Source organism: Rattus norvegicus, chromosome 2 (assembly GCF_021556685.1).
Source record: "Rattus norvegicus strain SHRSP/BbbUtx chromosome 2, alternate assembly SHRSP_T2T, whole genome shotgun sequence".
Classification (NCBI taxonomy): domain Eukaryota; kingdom Metazoa; phylum Chordata; class Mammalia; order Rodentia; family Muridae; genus Rattus; species Rattus norvegicus.
In genome coordinates, this window is record NC_141535.1 from 1,008,606 (window position 1) to 1,031,349 (window position 22,744).

Sequence of the window (22,744 nt, forward strand, 5' to 3'; positions counted from 1 at the left end):
CCCTGCATGCCTGGGATGAAGCCTACTTGATCATGGTGGATGATCGTTTTGATGTGGTCTTGGATTCAGTTTGCCAGACAACACACCTAAAAGCTCTAGAACAAAAAGAAGCAAATACACCCAGGAGGAGTAGAAGGCAGGAAAAAATCAAACTCAGAGGTGAAATCAACCAAGTAGAAACAAAAAGGACCATAGAAAGAATCAACAGAACCAAAAGTTGGTTCTTTGAGAAAATCAACAAGATAGATAAACCCTTAGGCAGACTAACGAGAGGACACAGAGAGTGTGTCCAAATTAACAAAATCAGAAATGAAAAGGGAGACATATCTCCAGATTCAGAGGAAATTCAAAAAATCATCTGATCTTACTATAAAAGCCTATATTCAACAAAACTTGAAAATCTGCAGGAAATGGACAATTTCCTAGACAGATACCAGGTACCGAAGTTAAATCAGGAACAGATAAACCAGTTAAACAACCCCAAACTCCTAAGGAAATAGAAGCAGTCATTAAAGGTCTCCCAACCCAAAAGAGCCCAGGTCCAGACGGGTTTAGTGGAGAATTGTATCAGACCTTCATAGAGGACCTCATACCAATATTATCCAAACTATTCCACAAAATTGAAACAGATGGAGCACTACCAAATTCCTTCTATGAAGCCACAATTGCTCTTATACCTAAACCACACAAACAGCCAACAAAGAAAGAGAGCTTCAGACCAATTTCCCTTATGAATATCGACGCAAAAATACTCAATAAAATTCTGGCAAACTGAACCCGAGAATACATATTTAATTAGCTAGTTATCAGATAATACATAAGCTAGCCAGGATATAACAGATTTTAAGCCTTTTAAAAGCTAAAATATATCTAAATGTTCTGTTTAACTGATAAAAGTTGGGCTGCGTGTTAGGTACATCTTATACTTTTAAATGACAGAATGATAATAGTTGTGCTCAACTTATATTTGAGAAAAAAGTTTCTGTTTTTTTTTTAATTAAAAGGGTAAAAGAGTAGAATGATGTCATTATTAAGGTGAAGTGAGGTACAGGATAGAACCAGGCCTGTCATTGGATAAGAAGGAAGGATGGGTGGGAGAAAAGTTTTAGAGGGGCAGAGGAAGCCAGAGTGAGAATGTGAGAGCACAGAGAACATGGCAGTAGATGTTTAGATGCCTCTCTGTACATATTACAGGTTGTTATGACTATTCTCAAGGGATGGGTGTGTACAGGATTTTGTGCCATCTAGATTGGCAAATTATATCTTATCAATTGCATCAGAAAATATTGTTTGATGTGTTCTTTCATAAGGCAACTTAATTGAGTTTAAGAGAGTGTATGGAGGCCAGATGCGTGGGCCTACCAAAGAATTGGGATGTGTTTGCCTGGCATGGTGGAAACCCAACCAAGAGGGCTGTGGCTGAGGGAGGAGTGGCCTGACACGGTGCTGTGTTGGGAAGATTAGTGTGTTAGAAAGTAGATGGGGGCAGCATGGAGCCACTGAGATAAATTATTGCTATTTCCAATGGCACCAGAAATATTAAGGGAGTGAGACAGCTAAGGTATAACTGGGAACCAGTTCTGTCAGGTTTTTTGTTTTGTTTTGTTGTTTTTATTTTTACTGCAGCACATATATTGTGTGTCAAGTGGCCTGAAGGGAAAACATGCTTAAGTACTTGAGTATGAAGTGATTTATTGCATCATGGCCACATATAACCATGATGGGATACTAGACCCAAAGATAGGAGAGTGAGGACTTTTAATTTCCAAGAAATTATAGGATTTTGGTGTTTCTCAATCGTATGATTTTTTTTGGTAGGATATATACCTTGTGATCTAGACTAATAGATGAATCACAGAAAGAAAAAAGGTGGAGACAGATTTACCATTAAAGGTTTTTGGGGCCTGGGAATCAGATGCAAGGGACAGAGAGACTACAAGGCCACAGAATATGTTGCTTATCAATTATATTGAGAGGTTACAAAGGGAATGGCAGGTTTGAGGAAAGCAGCCAGTTAGACAGGACTGTGATCTAACACTTCCCTGCTTATGAAAGAAAATTCAAAAGTCACATCCAGCTGGAAAGTCTTATGAATACTATGAAGAACCTATTAATGTGGGGAGCCAGGACTGCCCTAGGCTGTCTGAAAGACCTGGACAAAAGAATAACTGGAACACTAGTTCTATGCCCTTACCCAGGATCAAACTTGTCAAGGCCTGTCTGATGCTGAAGCCAATGTCTTAAAGGAGTCAAGGTTGAGGGAAGAGACTCTTCCCTTAGGTTGTGGTTATCAGTTCTTAGGCAGCTGTAACTGTGGTATCCCATGTTCTTTTCATCAGCATTGTCTGACGTAATCATTTGCTGACTTAGTTGTTCCCCATGTACAACCACCTGTACCCCCAGGACTGCAAAGTATAAATGTGATTCTACAATTTCTAATAAAGAGCAAATAAATTTCAAGCAATCATCACAAAAATGTTTACTAACAGCAATCACATTTTAAATCAGACAAACTAAAAATAAATTGAACACCATGTGCTCCAGCTGTATATCCTGTGAACATAACCCCAAGACACCAAATTACTACAGAGGTACTTGTACAGTTTCACCCATTGTTGCTTAGTTCCCAGCAGGGAGGAAATGCAATTCATATGAATCCTAATATGAATGCTCTGCTTTTCCTATCAGTTATTTTGCTATATTGCCACTATGCCATCCTCATCGTGCAATCCTAGATAGCACAGTGATCTATGACACCAAGATATAATGTTTGACTATGTAATTGCAAATATTGGAAGAGAAATGAAGTTTTAAATACTGCTATATATTTATTTAAATGTCCCTGTTTGTTTTATTCCAGAGACTGTGCTGCAAAAGGTATATACACACTTCTCCCTCATTTCCTCTGTTGAAGGCTATGTAGCTCAGTTTTAATTCTCATGTGATAAAGTATCACATTCTCTATACTATTTCAAGACATGTATCTCTCTTATTCTTTTCTATTTAAAGAGTCTAAACTGTCCTTATATCAAACTATGCTGTTTATATAACAGGCAAACCCCGAAATATCAACTGTGCTTCACAAGGTAAGTATGCAAAATATGGTTTTATAGAATTGCTTGTAATGCATGTACTCCTATTTTTATTTTCTGGTCTTTTCAGGTGTCTTTTATAATATCCACCTGCTTGTTACCTATGGAAAATTACAAACAAAAGCAGAAACAGAAAACAATTCAGGTCTGTTATCAAATCTTAAGCAAACATTTATCACTCTAGGACTGGGAAATTGCTCAGAGGGTAGAAACATGGACCTGGGTTTGAATATTCAGCATGTATACATAATGCCAGGCATAGGGGATAGCTACACATAACTATTACCTCTGAATCCTGAGGGCTCACTGACCAGTTCTCCAATCCCACACTGAATTTCTAGTTCAACAAGAGAACTTATGTCAAGAACAGTGAACAGCACTAAAGAAGACGCTTGAAATCCTTCTCAGAACTCCAAAAACACATGCACAGATGGGTAAAGCCACACAGTTACAGGCATGCACCACACACTCACATCCACCAACATTCTTACAACACACAACACCACAGATACATAGAAAATGGTTAAGGGACTGCAGGATAATTCTTAATTTGCTGTTGTCACCCAGTATGTATCTTAGATACTGATAATAACCAAGAAAAGATTATGCTGGAAGAGAGTTTATCCATATTTTTAACTTTTGCTATATGTTAATTTAATTAAATGCTTTCGTAATTTTACACAAAATATTATATCCAGATTTATGGGATTGTAGAATCACCCAGGACAAAAATTTTTGAGCATGTCTGAGAGACATCAGACTGGAAGAGTTCTAGTGCAAAGGCCCTCCAGCCAGAAGCTGGAACCCAGATGCCCTTCAACAGAGGAATGGATACAGAAAATGTGGCATATTTACACCATGAAGTACTACTCAACTTTCCAAAACAATGACTTCATGAAATTCCTAGGCAAATGGATAGAACTAGGAAATACCATCCTGAGTGAATTAACACAGTTAGTAGATACTAGTCCAAAGCTTGGAATACCCAAGATACAATTCATAGACCATATGATGCTCAAGAAGGAGGAAGAACAAAATGTGTACACTTCAGTCCTTCCTAGAAGGGGGAACAAAATACTCAAGAGGGAGGGGAATGTCGGGACACAGAGTGGAGCAGAGACTTAAGGAAAGGCCATCTAGATGCTGCCCCATCTGGGGATCTATCACATATGCAGCCACCAAACCTAGTCAGTATTGCTGATGCCAAGAAGTCCTTATTGATGGGAGCTTGATGTGGATGTCTCCTGAGAGACTCTGCCAGAACCTCACTGATATAGACAAGCATGCTTGAAGCTAACCATCGGACTCCATGGGGACTCCAATGAAGGAGTGAAGGAAGACTGAAACGGCTTGCAAACCCATAGGAAGAACAACAATATCAACCAACTAGACTCACCAGTGCTCCCAGGGATTAAACTACTAACCAAATAGTACTCATGAAAAAGCCTAATGCTTCAGTTGCATATGGAGCAGAGGATGGCATTGTCTGGCATCAATAGGAGGAGAAGCCCTTGGTCCTGTGAATGTTCCTTTCTCCAGTGCAGGGGAATGGTATGCTATTGAGGTGTGAGTGGGTGGATGGGAGGAAAAGCATCCTCATGGAAGCAGGGGGTGGGTTGTGGGAGAGTGGGTAACTGGGCAAGGGAATAACATTTGCAGTGTAAATATATAAAATATCAAGTTAAAAAATGTTACCACTGCTCTTAATAACCCTATATAAGTTTTTAAAATCCACTTGCCAAAATTCTTACTAAGTCTGTTTTGTGTTCACACATGGACTATGATGGATTAACACCATATCTGGGAATATCTTCTCAATATTAGACATAACATCTGAATATGTGATTATTTATATCCATTTTTTGTTCAAGAAGAATCCGATGCCAAAGAAAATTTCCTGTTTTTCATTAGCATGGAAATTATATTCAAAATAAGCTAATAAAATAAAGGATACCTGAGTGTATACACATTCACATACATATTCATATATACGAATATGTGTGTATATATGTATACACGATGTAGGACTCCTTCACATGGCATCTAGGCCTTAACAGTTCCCTCAGGCCTACACATTGCCTCTAGGACTTCATGTTTTCCCTAGACCTTTAACAGACAGCAGCTTTGCCCTCTGAGCCATCAGTCTACAGAGGAATTCATAGAGAAACCCTGTCTGAAAAACTAGGGGAGGGAGAAAAACAGATTAACAGATTGATTGCTCTCTCTCTCTCTCTCTCTCTCTGTCTCTCTCTCTCTGTGTGTGTGTGTGTGTGTGTGTGTGTGTGTATGTGTGTGTGTGTGTGTGTGTGTGTATTCAACTGAGGAGTTACTGGCAAATAAATGTTTGCCCCTCCTCTGTAAGCCAGGCCACCCCAATACTGCTTTTCCTTTTCCTTAGTTTGTTTGGTTTATTCCAAGTTAATTGTATCTGTTTCTTTAATTTCCTCTTCATTTCTTTAGTTGAGTCAGGGGTCTTTGCACATAAGCCCTGGAAATCAGTACTTGGATCAGGTCTGCAGCCTGCTCACAGGGTTCTACCCACCTCTACCACTCAAGTGATGCAATAAAAGACATGCAGCACCACACCTGGCTTCTTTTCACTGTACATTTACTTTAGTTCCAATGTTCATTCAGGTCTGAGAGAGGAGGGAGGGAAGGAGGGAAGAGAGACAGAGAGTGACAGAGAAACAGTGACAGAGAGGGAGAATTGTAGGTTATTGTTCCATCGCTTCAATCACTGTCTGTTGTTAGCCATCTTGGCAACCATGCCCTGACACCCTACCTTGGGTAAGATCAAGCATAATGGCAGCAACCATATAACTTCTGCTTAGTCGCACTGAACACCCCAGTCATCACTACCTGTGGAGAATTGTAAGGGGGCTCCTCTGATCTAGAGAGTAGTACCATTGAATGAAATGAGAAGCACAACCAGCATTATTTGCTTTGAAATATAAGACGTGGAAAGAACTATATGTGTGGATTTACAGACAGAAAGACAGAGAGACAGTCAGACAGACAGACAGACAGACAGACAGGAAGGACAAGACAGAACAGGACAGTACAGGAGAAAAAAAACAAGAACACAAACAAAAATTCAAAAAGGATGTCCGGTTCCAAATAGTCTCTGTCTGCACTGTCACTCTAGAGTTGGTGGTACAACTTATAAAAGCTTATACATGGATGGTTTTGGGAAATGCTGCTGGTTGTTCGGTTCAGGTCCAAGAATATTGTGGGTAACTAGACAACAAAGAAAGCAGTTAGACTGACTTCTACAGTGTATAGTTTCTGAGTGTGTTATCACACAGAAGAACCTAACAGAATATGTAATGAATTCCGGCAGTAACAGCAGAAACAACTAATGAGAAAGTGTCCTTATAATATTAGTAACTGCAACAAAATGGCAGACTAGCTAGGTAACAGTTACCTAGCCATTAACTAATCTGACATAGGCCTTCTTCACATTGCATCCAGATAGGCCTTCCTATCTTCCTCTCCAGTGCTGAGACCAAAGTGAGATCAAAGTCATGCATCACCATGGGTGCCTTCCTTTTCATTTTTTTCTTTCATCCTAGGAAGTGTGTATGTGTGTGTGTGTGTGTGTGTGTGTGTGTGTGTGTGTGTGTGTGTGTAGATAGAGAGAGAGAGAGAGGGAGAGGGAGAAGGAGAGGGAGAGGGGCAGAGGGAGAGAGAGAGAGAGTGCTCTAGAGAGAGAGAGAGAGAGAGAGAGAGAGCCAGAGAGAGAGAGAGAGAGAGTTTAAAATCAGCACTCAAGACTTTTTTTCTTCATATCCCTATCCAAATCCACCCAAACCCGTAGTAAAGCCACCAGCACCAGAGACAGAGGAAGATGAAATCTCTAGTCTGAAAAACTAGAGGAGGGAGATAAACAGATCTCTCTCTCTCCCTCTCTCTCTCTCTCCCTCTCTCTCTCTCTCTCTCTCTCTCTCTCTCTCTCTCTCCTCTCTCTCTTCCTCATAATTTGTTAAAGTGTTCCCTTTGTGCTGTGTGGATTCTACTTTATTAAGCAAGTTTCACATCTTATTAGCTCCAAAGAGGAGTCAACAGTCTCTTGGCGTGCAGGCAGTTGTTGCCTTCTTTAAATATTTTTTGGGGTGTTTGTTTGTTTGTTTCAAAACCCAGGGCCTGCCTTCGTTCAACAGATCCAAACCCAGTTCTCCAAGGGAAAAATGGAGTCAAGTCCGAAGTCACTGGCATTTAAGTCATCTGCCATTGACAGTCATAGGAGATGGGAATATTGTGCTTTCTCCAATGGAGATTCACCTGGGTATGCATCAACCACATATAAGGGCAGGCCTGGGGTAGAACAGGGTGGTGGATGGGGAGGAAGGATCTGGAAAGAGCTCTGCGATGGGAAACTATGATCAGAATGTCACACAGAAAACAAAATTTGTACTTTAAAAAAAAAAAAAGCTCCCGATATCTATCCAAAAAGGAAAGGAAAAAAAAAACCCGACAGCAGAACTTTACTAACTACAAATGTTCCATCTCCCTGTATCCAACCACTCCACTCCCAGATAGGTAGATGATAGTTTGCACTTCTGTCCCAATTGTGCTATCGAGATTAATAAAAGGGGAACTGCCGCGCCCACCTCGACCGGCAAGGAAGACGAAACACCGTTGGATCCTTCTCAATCAGCCTTTATTGCAGGAACACCTAGTTGATGATACGGGGACCCCGGGGAACAAAGGCACTTGCCTTAAGTACAAAACAGACAGCATGGCTAAGGACTTGTCCTCGGGGGATTGGTGGAGTAAAGACATCTTATTAACATGCTTATCAACTATGACCTAGTAAAGATGTCAGAAGAAAGCTAAAGGTGGTAGTAAATACAAGCGACCACTAGATGTCAGTGCTATAGATAAATGCTCCAAACATCTCCCTCTTTTTTGTTTTATTAAAAGATGAGTCCATTAGGTGGAGGTAGTGGTCTGAGAGAGATCAGACATGCCTCACAGAGTGCCCAGCTTGGCCATGACGAGCCACTCCTGCAGTTAGGACTGCACCCCAATGGCTAGAGATGACTGAAATGTACAACACACCGTTCTGGGCTATTGGTGTGCTAATAATAGGGGAGAGACAGAGCAGAGGGGCATGGGACCAGCCCGAATGTACAAACAGGGCAGGGCCACCTCTGTTATGACTGGTCTAGATCTGGGTGTCACGTCAATACACGTCATTGCTCCTGTCTTAGGTCGTTCCTCTCAAAACTCGGCCTTACCCGTCACTGGAAATTAACCCTATCGCCACCGGGCTCCTGGCTTAGGTTGGTCCGAGCCTGAGGAAAGTTGCCCGTCTCTGGACACAATGACCTCACATGACAGTGACAAAATACGATCTAGGGCGAACTCTCAATCTTTTAGAGAGGCCAGCCACACACTGGGAGAAGCACCGCTCTCAATGGCCGCCATAGCCTGGTAAACAATTGCTTTGTGTCTAGCATGTTCTCGTTTTAAACGGCAAAAAAGCCATAGGCATACTCCACATCCCAAGAGGACAATGGCCCCCCAGGCAAACATGCCAGCCCATTCTTTGAAAAATGAGAAAGCATTGGTGATCCACGAGGTGAAATCCCCAATCGAGATGGGTTCCATTCTGGTGTTGTTAAGGACAGCAATCTGCATCAGCAATTGTCTTGATAATTGTTCCGCTTCCATGGACCAGTTTCCTTTCAAATAATTAGAGATTTCTTTGCTCTGTTGAGAATACTGAGAAAAGTTAGCTTTCAATGGAGTAACACATAAGCCTCTAAAGGAGGAAACGCAGGACAGCTGCGTCATATGATATAATGCCTCAATTTGTTCTTGAAGCAGATCTATTCGTTGGTTAGCTAATAGAAAGCCAGATGCCAAGTGGGTATTGAATTCTTCTTGTATCTCCAATGCTACTGTGGTTCTTTCTACAATCTTATTGATAGACTCAGCCGTCTGTATTTGATTAGTCATAGCAATCGCGGCTGTTGTAGCTGCAGCGGCTGATAATACAATGGCTGAAATTATAGCTGCCGTAATACCAAAATCCCTTTTAGTTCTTAATAAATGAAGTATGGGAAAATCATCTGGATTTGCTACTACAGGGATAGGCACAAAGGAGGGAATCTTTACAATCACTGCGGTATCATTGGTGCCATCCCAGCATTCAGCTAAATAACAAACTACGTCAGAGCTATTGCAATTTAAAGCATAACCACTTGCATTAGCGCTTATCAGAAAAAAGAAAGGTGGTCTAACACATACTGGAGCGCCAACAGCAGCATCATTAGCTATTAGGCTATTAATCTTAACACCTATTAAACTTGTATTGTTATTGGTTCTAATGGCTGAAATGTTATATAATGCAAATTCTTCACCTAATAATCGAGCAAAAGGAGTTAGAGATGTGTATGCTCCCTGCTCATTAGATAATACCCATTGATACCAGGGCCAAAAATTACGTTTGCCAGTCTTATTTCTCTTCCTATCATATTGGGCATTGCTAAGAGGAGGGGAAAATTCAAATCCCGGTAGGAATTGTTTAGGTCTATGGAACGGACTCTGACATGGGGTAAATTTAGGTGGAAAGGCTTTATATGGGGGGCAAGTAGGTAGGACTCTACGACAGGTAGAGTTAACCAGTTTGCGAATGCCTTGCCCCGGGATGGAAAGCTACCATTATGCATCATAATCAAAGTTGTAATGTAGAATTAGCAGAGTTATCAATTGACGTATCTCCATTGCCTGAGGAGGCCCCTTGTGTAATTTTACTCAGAGCAGCCTGGATGGCTCCAGTGCCCATAGCACGGTTGCTCACAGGATCTAACCAGTTTGCCAAAGTGGTCCTTCGCAGCCATATACAAGGCTGGGAGGAATTTCTAAGAGTGAAACATAAAGTATGTAACAGTGAAAGATTAGTGGCAGTATATCGTTGAGGCAATTCTCCACTAGGCACTATACAAGGAACATCACGCAAACAGGATGTGGAGAAAAAGGTTGGCAAAACAGTAGAATTGCTATGAACTGGCATAAGTACTGGCCAGGATCTGGCGATAGCCCACAGCGTGAGTGAATCAACCTGGATCATCATTTCCAGTAGTAGTAGTAGTATTCGTAGTCTCATCTTCACGAATAGCAGGAGGCAGTTTGCGAGTCAAACGTTCAGGCACCCAGATTGGATTGTCTTGATTCTGTGGAAAAACACAAACAGCTCCCCTAGATCTCGAAATTACGGGATCTGGGCCACACCATTCACCAGTTAAGACATCCTTCCACTTTACATCTGCATAAGTCATGGGTTTCGTGGCTGCATGGCGATCTGCAGCAGAGCGGCCATGCGCATCCAAAATTAAAAAATTTAGAGTAAAGAGAGCTAAAGACAACTGTTCTTTTGGTGTCCTGCCATAGGCAATTCCCCCTTTTTGTTTTTGTAAGAGCTCTTTTAAAGTACGATGTGCTCTTTCCACAATTCCTTGACCTTGGGGATTGTATGGCAATCCTGTAGTATGTTTGACCTGCATTGTTTGGCAAAATGTCTGAAAAGACTTTGCAGTGTAGGCAGGTCCGTTGTCTGTCTTGAGGCTGTCAGGCTTTCCCCAGGCTGCCCACGCCTCTAAGCAATGACTAATGGCATTACGAGCCTTCTCACCAGTCATTAGAGTGGCATGTATAATGCCAGAGCAGGTATCAACAGAAACATGTGCATATTTTAAGTTTCCAAACTGAGATATATGTGTAACATCCATCTGCCAGAGCTTTAATGGAATCAGGCCACGAGGGTTAATTCCCACCTGAGGAGGGTGGTGAAATTGAACACAATTCTGGCAACGTAATACTACATCACGAGCTACAGCTCTAGAGATTTTAAATTTTTGTTGAAGAGTGAAAGCAGGAACATGAAACTTTTGATGAAATTCTCTAGCAAGATCAACTGGAGCTGTATGAAAAATAAATTCTCTGCGAGTACTAGCATCCACCAAAGCATTATTACTGGCCATGGGACCAGGCAAATTAGTATGAGCTCGAATATGTTGTATGAAAAACTTATTTTTTCTGGCCCAAATTAATTTTTGCAATTCTAAAAGAATTTGACATACTGTACTAGTCGACCTAATTGGCCCTGCTATTTCAAGAGAGCGCACAGCGTTAACTACATAAGCAGAATCAGAAATTAAATTAAAAGGATCATGAAATCTTTTGAAAACCTCCAATACAATTTTGCATTCTGTAATTTGGGGGGTGCCTGGATTGAATTGAATTAAGACTGGTTCTTGAGAATTAACCATATAGGCACCTACACCTGTTTTGGAGCCATCTGTATAAATATCTAATGCTCCAGACAAAGGCTCTGAGGCAGTGACCTTTGGAAAAATTACTGGATGCTCAGTAAAAAATTGCAACAAAGGATCCTTAGGATAATGATTATCAAACTCTCCATCAAAACTACAGCGTAATATAGCCCAATCATCTATCAAGGCACACAATGTTTCTACCTGAGTTGCAGTATATGGTACAATAATCCTCTTTGGTAAGATGCCAAAATGTTGAATGCAAGATTTAACACCTAACATAGCAAGCTGCGCAACAGCAGAAGGATAGTATTCAAGAGTCTTATTAGGAGAAATATGAGGATAAATCCACAGAAGTGGTCCCTGTTGCCATAGCACCCCTGTAGGCTGACGAAAAGTTCTCAGTATACACAAAAAAAGATCCTCATTTTCCTTGTATCTTCTCAGCATTGCCTTTTCTAGTCCTCTCTCCACTTTCCTTAGAGACATTCGTGCTTCCTCAGTTAAAGCACGGGGTGAAGTAAGCTGAGAATCCCCTTTAAGGATCTCATAGAGTGGTTGTAAATCTGCATTAGGCATGTTTATATAGGGTCGAATCCAATTAATACTTCCCAGCAACTTTTGAAAATCATTTAATGTTTTTAAATGATCCTTTCGTAATTCAATTTTCTGAGGGGAAACATTATGAGGAGTAATCTTTGCTCCTAAATATTCTCCCTTTTTGCCCATTTGAACCTTCTCTGGTGCTATAAACAATTGATTACTTTCAAGCGTCTTTATCACTTCAGCATAGGCCGTTTCTAGGGTACTACAGTCTTTAGCAGAAAGCAATATATCATCCATAAAATGTATTATTCTCAATTTTGGGAATTGATCACGTATAGGCTGTAAGGCTTTTCCCACATACAGCTGACACATAGTAGGGCTATTAGCCATACCTTGAGGTAAGACTACCCACTGATAGCGCTTATCGGGCTCTTCATTGTTCATAGAGGGTAAGGTAAATGCAAATCGCACGCTATCTTGCGGGGCAAGAGGGATGGAAAAAAAGCAATCCTTTATGTCAATAATAATAATAGGCCAATTATCAGGAATACTGGAGAGCAAAGGTAAACCCCTCTGTATGGGGCCCATTATTTGCATCTGAGAATTGATAGCTCTTAAATCATGCAACAATCACCACTTTTCTGATTTTTTCTTAATGACAAATATAGGTGTATTCCAGGGTGACGTGGATGGCTGTATATGTCCCAATTTTAGCTGTTCAGACACTAATTCAGTAGCAGCAGTTAATTTCTCAGAGGATAAAGGCCATTGAGGAATCCACACATGTTCCTCTGAAATCCATGTAATGGGTATGCTTCCCTCAATGGCCCCTAGGAAAAACCCAGACCTGTTCTGTCTTTTTTAGATTCCAGTAGCACTGGGTCAACTCGTCCTTGTAAATTTTTTTCCCAAACCTTTTTTGGGCATGTAGCCCATTTTAATCATCATGTCCTTGGCCTGTGGAGAGTACTCATTAGTCAGCCTCACGTCCAGATTTATTAAGACATCTCTGCCCCACAGTGTCACAGGAATGTCTATGATATAGGGAGTAAACCTTCCTGACCTTCCTTCTGAATCCTCCCATGTCAATTCCTTTGAGCTAATTAGAGGAGCCATTTCGTACCCAAGGCCGCGTAGGGCCTGAGAAGATTTTTGTGCAGGCCACCTGGATGGCCAGTCATGCACAGAGATAATGCTACTATCTGCTCCAGTGTCTAATAAGCCAAGAAAAGAGCGTCCTTCCACAGTCAAGGTTAACATTGGACGATTGCCAAGCTCTAATGAGATGAAAGCAAATCGGGAGCCTGTAGATCCCAAGCCCCTATCTCCTCTAATTCTATTATCAGCAGGAAAATGTTTATGCAGGCTGGGCAGAAGCAGCAGCTGGGCAATTCTGTCTCCAGGGGAAATAGCAGAAATTCCCTGGGGAGAGGCTACCAGGACTTTTACTGTGCCCAAATAATCAGGATCAATTATTCCAGGTACAATGTGTAAGCCTTTCAGGGCAGAAGAGGAGCGCCCCAACAACAGCCCAACTGTATCTTTAGGGAGAGGTCCCTTAAAATCTGTGTCTATAGGCTGTACTCCCATTTGGGGGGTTAATACGAGTCTGGTGGTGGAGTGGAGGTCCAGTCCTGCGGAGCCCTTAGTGGCTCTCCTAGGTCCTTCGGGTGGTGAAGAGAAGGCCAGGACCTCCGTCTGCTCTGTCCCTGCCTGTCGTTCTGTAGAGCCCCATATATTTGAGGGCCCTGGGGACGTGGGCCCCGTCGTCCGTTTTTTGGCCATGCACTATCATGTCCTGTCACCAGAGGTCGGCCATTTAAGTCCTTTACAGATCGACATTCACTTGCCCAATGGTTCCCTTTTTTACAGCGGGGGCACAAGTTAGGTCTTTGATGTTTTTTAATACTCTGTTCCTTATTATTTTCAGGGCATTGCCTTCTGTAATGCCCTTTGTGGCCACATTTGTAGCAGGTATCTGCAGAACCCTTTCCTTTTAATTGCATCATTGCCGCTGCTAGTCCAACATTAGTTAATGGCCCGCCTATCTCCCTGCAGACCTTCATCCAGACTTCCAAACCTTTATGTTTGTACGGCGTTATAGCAGACCTACACTCCTTAGTACACTGTTCATACACTAGTTGTTTGATAAGAGGCATAGCTGTATCAGGGTCTCCGAAAATCTTAGTGGCGGACTCCACCATGCGGGCTACAAAGTCTGAAAATGGCTCAGTGGGTCCTTGCAGAACCTTGGTAGGGTTCCCAGAGACTGCGCCTCTATTAGGCAATGCTTTCCAGGCTTTAATTGCTATGTCATTAATTTGAGTACAGACCTGATCTGGATAACCAGTCTGGTCCAAAGCAAATCTGCCTATTCCCAATAGCATGTCAGCGTCCCAATGTCTCTGAGGGTCGGCTCCTGAAGCCAAGTTGATTGCAGCCTGAGCGTTAGCATTTTCATAAAGAAAAGATTTCCAGTCCAGGTATTGACCCGGAGAGAGACAAGCTCTGGCTAAAGTCCCCCAGTCTCCAGGGGTGAGACAGTATCTGCCAAGAGTCTCAATTTGAGCCATAACAAAGGCTGCGCTGACTCCATAGGTTTTGACTGACTCTGGTAATTGTTTTATTGTCTTAAAGTCAACAGGTTCATGATGTCGCTGCCCGTTTGCATCCAGAAAAACTGGAAAACTCAGTCCTAACTCTTTCCACACTTCTGGGCAAAAAGAAGTACTTCTTGCAGACTTCACCATTGTTTTCCTTTGAAAGTTATACGATGGTGCAGGAGGTGCTGTTGGCATAATTGCCTTCTTATCTAAGTCCTTGGCTTGTTTCTGCACAGCATAAGTGTTTGGCCAGTCAGAATGATAAATCTCTTTCTCATAATGAGCTACCTCCTCCTCAAGGTCAGCTAGGTCACTATCACTGAATTCTGAATCACTAGACATCTCCAAGGTCAATGCTTTTAATGAGGGATAAATTTTCTTTATTCCTTGATCTTGATTACTTTTCCCACCTTTGTCTGTCCTCTCCTTGATCTTTTCTGTCTTTTCTCTTACCTCTTTTCCTCCTTTTCCTTTCTTTCCCTCCTTCAAAACTCTCTCTCCTTCTGACATACTCTCCTGTTGTTCTGTAAGGATTCTCTGACCTGTCCTAACAGCTTCTTCACATCTTTTATCTTCCAAGCAGGCACGGATTATACGCCAAAGCGGCTTTGTCCCTGGTTTAAGCTTGCCCACTGTAGTCTCCTTATCCAGATCTTTTCCCAGCCTCTCCCATGCTCTCAAAGTGAGCGACCCTGACACTATAAACCACGGGGCACAACGGTTACACTCATCAAGAAAACTCAGCAGGATTTTCTTTTCAATTTTAAGCTTACGCTGACCAAGAAGCTCCTGAAGAGCTGACAGGAGCGGGGTGGAGTGCGAGCTTCCCATGCTTTTACGACCTTATTTACGATCGATTTACGAGCAAGGCGAGCTGGCGAGCTGGCGTGTTTATTTACACACGATCTTGTGGCTCATCAGTGGACTCTTCCCAACAAATGCATTCGTGCCCTGGGCGGTGGCAATTCAGACAGAAGCAACACCACAACACAAAAAGAGTATAAGGCAAAAGTGCTAGTCCAACCCACAAAGGATCAAATGGAAAAGACAACATTACCGTGCTCCACAAACCCCTTTTTGCCTCTAAATCAAGGCTATCATTGTCCCTGCTTTTCCAGAGAACTTTATTGTCCTACCAGGGAAGTTTTACAATCCCTTATCCCGGAGCTTTACAGTCCCAATTCTAGGAACTATACCGTTCCACTTCTAGGAACTCTATTGTCCCAATTCCGGCAACTAACTGCCCCTACTGGGAAATTACCGGCGCCGGCCGTCCTGAGGCTGAAAAAGTTCTGGATCCAGACGAGAAAAGATAATTTTCTCGGGTCCCCGTACGGGCCACCAGTTGCCGCGCCCACCTCGACCGGCAAGGAAGACGCAACACCGTTGGATCCTTCTCAATCAGCCTTTATTGCAGGAACACCTAGTTGATGATACGGGGACCCCGGGGAACAAAGGCACTTGCCTTAAGTACAAAACAGACAGCATGGCTAAGGACTTGTCCTCGGGGGATTGGTGGAGTAAAGACATCTTATTAACATGCTTATCAACTATGACCTAGTAAAGATGTCAGAAGAAAGCTAAAGGTGGTAGTAAATACAAGCGACCACTAGATGTCAGTGCTATAGATAAATGCTCCCAACAGGGAACCACCTCTGTGGTTATGTTTTACACACACGAAATAAAATGAAAGGAGCGGATGGACGAGCCTGGCATTTTAAGATGCTCAATTTCTTTGCAAGCTTCATTTTGTTTCATTCTTTTAAAGGTTTGTTTATTTATTTTCATTTATATGAGTATACTAAAACCCTTTTCATATACACACGGCAGTAGAGTACATGGGATATCCCTTTGCAGAGGGTTGTGAGCCACTATATGGTTTCTATGGAATGAAACTCAGGACATCTGGAAGAGCAGAGTAGTGAGTGCTCTTAACCTCAGAGCCATCTCTCCAGCTCTTCACAAGCTTTATTTAACTAAACATTAAACATGAATCAGAAATGCCAAATCTTGTAAATATGGTCCAGATTCAGCCTTACTTAGAAATCCAGAGCTGGCAGGGCGAGGCTGGGAGTGAGCAAAGGGAGTCTTCCTCTTTCCCTGAGGGTGTGCTATCAATTCCATTACCATTTCCAAACAGCTGGGTGTGAGTCTAACTAAGGTTTTCTTCAGTCATTTGCCATGAGCCAGAGCACTGAAAGGACAGCAAGGGATCAGACATTCACACTGAAATCATCACTCACTGATTTCAGGCAGAAAACTTGCCCCCCCTAAAGAGGCACCGCCTGGCTCAGCGCTGAAGCAAAGCATGCTAGGGCAGCAGCAGTATTTCCTGGACAGTCCTTCAGGGACATGCACATTCTCCAGCCCCACCCCACCCCCTCTCAGCTAGCTCCTGTCCACCCCTACCCCTTCCCCCACATACAGGGAGGAGGTCTTGTGTGTGTGGAGAGGGGAGATGGAAGTATCTCTTGAGAGAGGGTTCGGGTCTCCCAAACAAATAAATAACTAGAATCTTCATTTATTTACTTTATTTCATCGAGCATAACGTGGCAGAAGGAAAAGGAACAGGGAAACTAGGCCAACTGGTAGAGCTCCTTTCATTTTGTTTCAAAAAGGAAAAGCCAAAGAAACAACACTCCCTGGTTTTCGTGAAAGGAACATAATGGGAAAAGTTGAAACTTAATACTTTCGGTTTTAATAAAAGGGCCAACAGATCTACCTCCTATTTGGTAAAAAAGAGGATAAAAACCCACAAAAACGTTCTGTCAGCCAACTTCCCTTTAAACAGGAAGACTGTTTTTTTTTAAACATCATTTTAAATACTTAAATATGTATTTGTGTGTGTGTGTGTGTTTGTGTGTGTGTGTGTCTGTCAGTCTGTCTGTCAGTGTCTTCTGTATGGAGAGGAGGTGCTGTAACACTCGGGACGGGGTGGTCTGGGGCCCCCAGGTGATACCGCGCCGCACCCCCTCCCCCCAGTCACCTTCCCCGTAGGGCCTTCCTAGCGGTCCCTTAGCCGGTTTCCGTGCACCGCCTTGGTGGAAGGGCGCCTGGCTGCGGCCAGTCGCCAAACATGGGGGGAGGGGCGGTCACCCACCAATCCCACCCCCCCCCCCGGCAGCACATGCGCACCCGCTCCCACCGCCTGAGCGCCCGCCTACCACCCTGTTGGAAGGAACCGGGACAGCGACGGCGGGACGCTTGGAGGGGGGAGAAAAACGCGCGGGTGGAGGGGTCGGGAGGAACGGGAAGTGGGAAAGATCCGCCGGGATCACCCGCACAGCCGAAAGCCCCTCTCTGGGTTGAATCCTCTGGGCGGACTGCTCTGACCACACCCGTTTACCTCTTAATGGTTTCACGCCCTCTTGAACTCTCTTCAAAGTTCTTTTCAACTTTTCCTTACTGTACTTGTTGGCTTTCGGTCTCGTGCCGGTATTTGGCCTTAAATGGAGTTTACCACCCACTTTGGGCTGCATTCCCAAGCAACCCGACTCCAGGAAGATCTGGGCCCGGCACGCCTGGGCCCGCTACCGGCCTCACACCGTCCAAGGGCTCGGCCTTGATCAGAAGGACTTGGGCTCCCACGAGCGGCGCCGGGGAGTGGGTCTTCCATACGCCACATTTCACGCGCCAAGGCACGCGGCGGGGATTCGGCACTGGGCTCTTCCCTATTCACTCGCCATTACTGAGGGAATCCTGGTTAGTTTCTTTTCCTCTGCTGAGTAATATGCTTAAATTCAGCGGGTCGCCACGTCTGATCTGAGGTCGCGGTTGAGATGGGAAGGAGGAAAGGAGGGCACGTGCGGTCGCGGGTGGACGGATGGAGAGGAGAGCGAGAGGGTGCCGGGGTCCCAGGCCGGGGCCTGCGACCTCTCTACCCCGGCCAGCTCCCACATCCCGGGGACAAGTCCCGTCAGCGCACGGACGCAGCAGCATCACGCCAGCTGGCACCCAAGCGGATGGACTCACAAGAGGGAGGGGGGGAGGAGAGGTACCTGAGACCAACCCCTGCGGGTGCGGTATCCCAACCCCAGTCCGACCCTGGCAGGTTGCTCTCTCTGTGCGCACTGGCGGGTGCATGGCGGCAGTGGCTGCACCGACCCCGTGGGCAGAGTCCCAGCCTCGCGAAGCCCCCGCCCCCAGGCGACGAAACCACAGGGGGCGTGGCAGCGATTGATCCTCAAAGGCCTCTCAGACAGGTGTAGCCCCAGGAGGAACCCGGGGCCTCAAGTTCGTTCATAGTGTCCATGATCAACGTGTCCTGCAATTCACATTAATTCTCCCAGCTAGCTGCGTTCTTCATCGACGCACGAGCCAAGTGATCCACCACTAAGTGTCGTGTCAGTATCTGGGGTGTGAGCGGACTCGTGTGGGTGCTAACAACAGCACCAGCTCCCCCGCCCGCCCCTGCTGAACCGGAAGAGAGGGGCCAACGGTGAGGCGGCTCCACCTCGGGCCAGCCAGCAGGAAACTAAAGGAAACGTGGAAAGAAAAAAAAAGACAGGGTCGGGAACGGAAAGGCGGGACACACGGGACATGGGACGCCGCAAACCCAGCACCCGGCGGCGGCCAGCCAATGGGCGGGCAAGTCGGGCGCTCGGGCCGGGACCCCACGGGCGACCAGAGGGGGCCCACGACATGGCCCCCGACCGCCGCCTCTGTAAGCTCCGGCGGCCGGAGGGGGCCCGCTGAGTCTCAGGGAGCACCAGGTGGAGGGAGGAAACGGGAAGCCCTCCTGTGGATGACCAAAGAGAGGTAGGGCGACCCCCCGGGGGGTCTTTAAACTTCCGTGCCTGACCAGGACAGCTAGGTACCCGGACAGGAGCAGGGCGGACACGCGAGGCCCAGAAGGTGGGGCGGGCTGTGAGAGCCCACCAGTGGCAGAGGCATCCCCTGCACGCGACAGAGACACACTTGCACCTTCAGAGCGGGAGAGCTGTGGTGGAGGGGAGGCAGGTGCTATGAAGAGAGGGAGCGGGTCCCGGCCACCGTGTACCGCCCCCTCCCCCCTGTGCACACGAGATGAGATCACGGAGCCGGTCCAGAAAGAGGCAGAATGACCTCGGTACGCCGAGGGCCTTGGCTGGCCAGCGGGCAAGGGAGGTGCCGGCGGCGGAGGCAGCAGTGGTGGGGGCAGAGGCAGGTGCACAGAGTCAAGGACATAGGCAGAAGAGCAAGGGATAGAGAGAGAATGGAGGAGGTCCCTCGATGGACCAGACCTGACACCCTCCACGCACCACTCCTTAACGACCCCCGGCTTTCCCGAAATGCTCACTTGGCCGGCGGCCACGGCACACGCCACGAATGCGACCAGGACACAGAGACATGTCTCCCGGTGAGAGGAGGGACTTACACAGGCCCGAGAAAGGAACAGACACCCCCTTGGCCTTCTCCATTAATGATCCTTCCACCGGTTCACCTACAGAAACCTTGTTATGATTTTTACTTCCTCTAGATAGTCAAGTTCGACCTTCTCAGCCCTCCGACAGGGCCATGGGCTGATCAGGCCTCACTAAACCATCCAATTGGTAGTAGCGAAGGGTGGTGTGTACAAAGGGCAGGGACTTAATCAACGAACGCTTATAACCGGCACTTACTGGGAATTCCTCGTTCATGGAGAATAATTGCAATCCCCGATGTCCATCACGAATGAGGTTCAATGGGTTACCCGCGCCTGCCTTTGTAGGGTAGGCACACACTGAGCCAGTCAGTGTGGCGCTAATGCAGCCCCGGACATCTAAGGGCACGACAGACCTGTTATTGCTCAATCTCGGGTGGCTGAACGCCACTTGTCCCTCTAAGAAGTTGTGGGACGCTGACCGCTCAGGGGGTCGCGTAACTAGTTAGCGTGCCAGAGTCTAGTTCATTATAGGAACTAACCAGACATATTGCTCCACCAACTAAGAATGGCCATGCACCACCACCCACGGAATGGAGAAAGAGCTATCAACCTGTCAATTCTGTCTGTGTCCTGGCCTGGTTAGGATTCCTGTGTTGAGTGAAATTAAGCTGCAGGCTCCACTCCTGATGGTGCCCTTCAGTCATTTCCGTTAAGTTTCAGCTTTGCAACCATACTCCCCCAGAACCCAAAGACTTTGGTTTCCCAGAAGCTGCTTGACTATCATGGGAATAACGCCGCTGCATCACCAGTTGGCATCTGTTTAGTTATGTACCCCCATTTGTTTTTCTCTTTCTTTCTCCATTTCTCTTTCTTTTTCTTTCATTGGGGGAGGGGATTTTTTTAAATTCACATTTTAAATATGATTTTCCTGATTTGCCCTCTAGAAACCGGCTATTATTTCCCCTCATGCCTCCTGTTCTGAGGGCAGTTCCTCACTCACCCACTCACTCCTTCCAACCTGCACATTCTGACAGTTCCTTACACTGAGGCATCAAGCCTTGAGAGGACCAAGGGCATTTGCTCCCATTGGTGACTGAAAAGGACATCCTCTGCTTCATATGCAGATGGAGCCATAGGCTCATCCTTGTGTATTCTTTGGATGGTTGTTTAGTCCATGGAAGATCGAGTGCAGAGGTTTGGTTGGTTGATATTGTTCTTCTTATGTGGTGGCAAACCCCTTCAACTACCTCAGTTCTTTCTCTAACTCCTCTTTTTGGAACCTTGTTCTCAGCTCAATGGTTGACTGCAAGCATTCTCTCTCCCTTCTTCCCTCCCTCTCTTCCTCCCTCCTTCCCCACACCGCTCTATGTTTGTATGTATGTGCGTTTGTGTGTCTCTGTGTATGTGTGTGTGTGTCTGTCTGTCTGTCTGTCTGTATGTCTTTCTAAGTGAATGTCACTTTTCTTTCCTTAGATAAAGTGATGAGATAAGAGTCTTACCCAAGCTATGCAAATACGTCCTTTAGGCTGAGGCCAGAGTATTTTTTCCCTCTGTTCTACTATTTATAGACCTAATACTAGGAGCTTCTAGCCTCCATGTAATCCAACCTTCCAAGCTGACTGATTCAATATGGTTTCTCTTGGCATCTTCATGAGTTGTTCTACTTGGACTCACATTAACTTGGACAATGTGTTACAATCTTCCGGGTCCTTCTAATTCTCCAGCTTTTTCTGTTCTCCCCAGTGAATAGTTTGTTCTCTCAGAACCTGAATCTGTAAAATCATGTCCAGAAAGCTTCTGTATGCACATGCCACACAGCACAACTTCTCTTTCTTGCTCTACTTCTCTCTTTCTTTTGTCTATTTTTGTCTCTCTTTCTCTACTCATGTGTATTCTCTTATTCCTAAGCTGTTCTCATGTGAATTGGGCGTATTTTATCTGTGATACATTCTGTGACTTTTTTCTCTGAATTACTACTTTATCTGGCCCTCAATTATATGACACTTTCAAACATGGCTACTTCCTTATATAAACTAACCTTACAATGTACAATCATGTTGCTAATATTTGTCTACCTAGTTCTTACCTGGACCTATTGGTTGTAAAGAATTAACCTTTCAGGATGCCTATATTTATGGCAGAATCTTTCTGACCTTTCATATATGATGTCCTGTGTCTCAAAGATGAGGGTATTAGAATAAAATTATTCTACACATTTTCTAGAAGGTTGAAAGATTCAACTTAAGTCTTTTTTTATGATCCCATTCGCAGCCATCAGTCCAACACACAAAATCACTAAAACAAATCCTAGTTGCATCAGGTAGGGTGGGAAGATATCCCAGTGATTAAGCAGCAGGAAATGTTAGAGAGACATGGGAAGAAGATTGTTTATTGGTATATATTTATGGCTTGCTCAGCCTGTGTTTTTATAAAAGCTAGAACAATAAACCCAGTAGTGGGACAACCTACAGTGAGCTGGGCTCTCCAACAAAATTGTTGATCAAGAAAGTGCCCAGAGGCTTTTTCATTGGACAATCTTATGAAGAGTTTTTTCTCAGTTAAGATTTCTTCTTCCAAGTTATCTCTAGTTTTATATCACGTTGATAAAAAACCTTCTTATATAGTTTGTAGGTGAGAGTTTGTTGGTGGATATCTCTAAGCTTATGTATTGAAGTGATATCATTAAAAATTTTACAAAAGAATGGCTAATAATAACCTGTGTGTGTGTTTCTTTAATTCCGCAGGTTTTCAACCGATTATCGGTACCGTGTCGGTGCTGGCATTGGGCACCGACAGTGTATGTCAGTGAAATTATGTGTGTATATGTGTTTCTGCATGCCCACAGATATTATATGTATCATAATAGGGTATTAAAGAGGA

The 22,744-nt window shown here is 44.6% G+C and overlaps 1 non-coding gene and 2 pseudogenes across 1 annotated transcript; 1 reads left to right on the forward strand and 2 right to left on the reverse strand.

Annotated features, from left to right (window-relative positions):
- The window catches only part of LOC148006609 (uncharacterized), a 2,902,548-nt pseudogene that overhangs the window by 959,330 nt on the left and 1,920,474 nt on the right, over positions 1–22,744 (forward strand).
- On the reverse strand, positions 18,709–18,861 carry LOC134486020 (5.8S ribosomal RNA). Its single transcript, XR_015679526.1, has one exon. It is a non-coding gene; the product is annotated as a 5.8S ribosomal RNA (ribosomal RNA).
- Positions 19,920–20,798, reverse strand: LOC147995894 (18S ribosomal RNA; annotated as a pseudogene; the record flags this gene model as incomplete).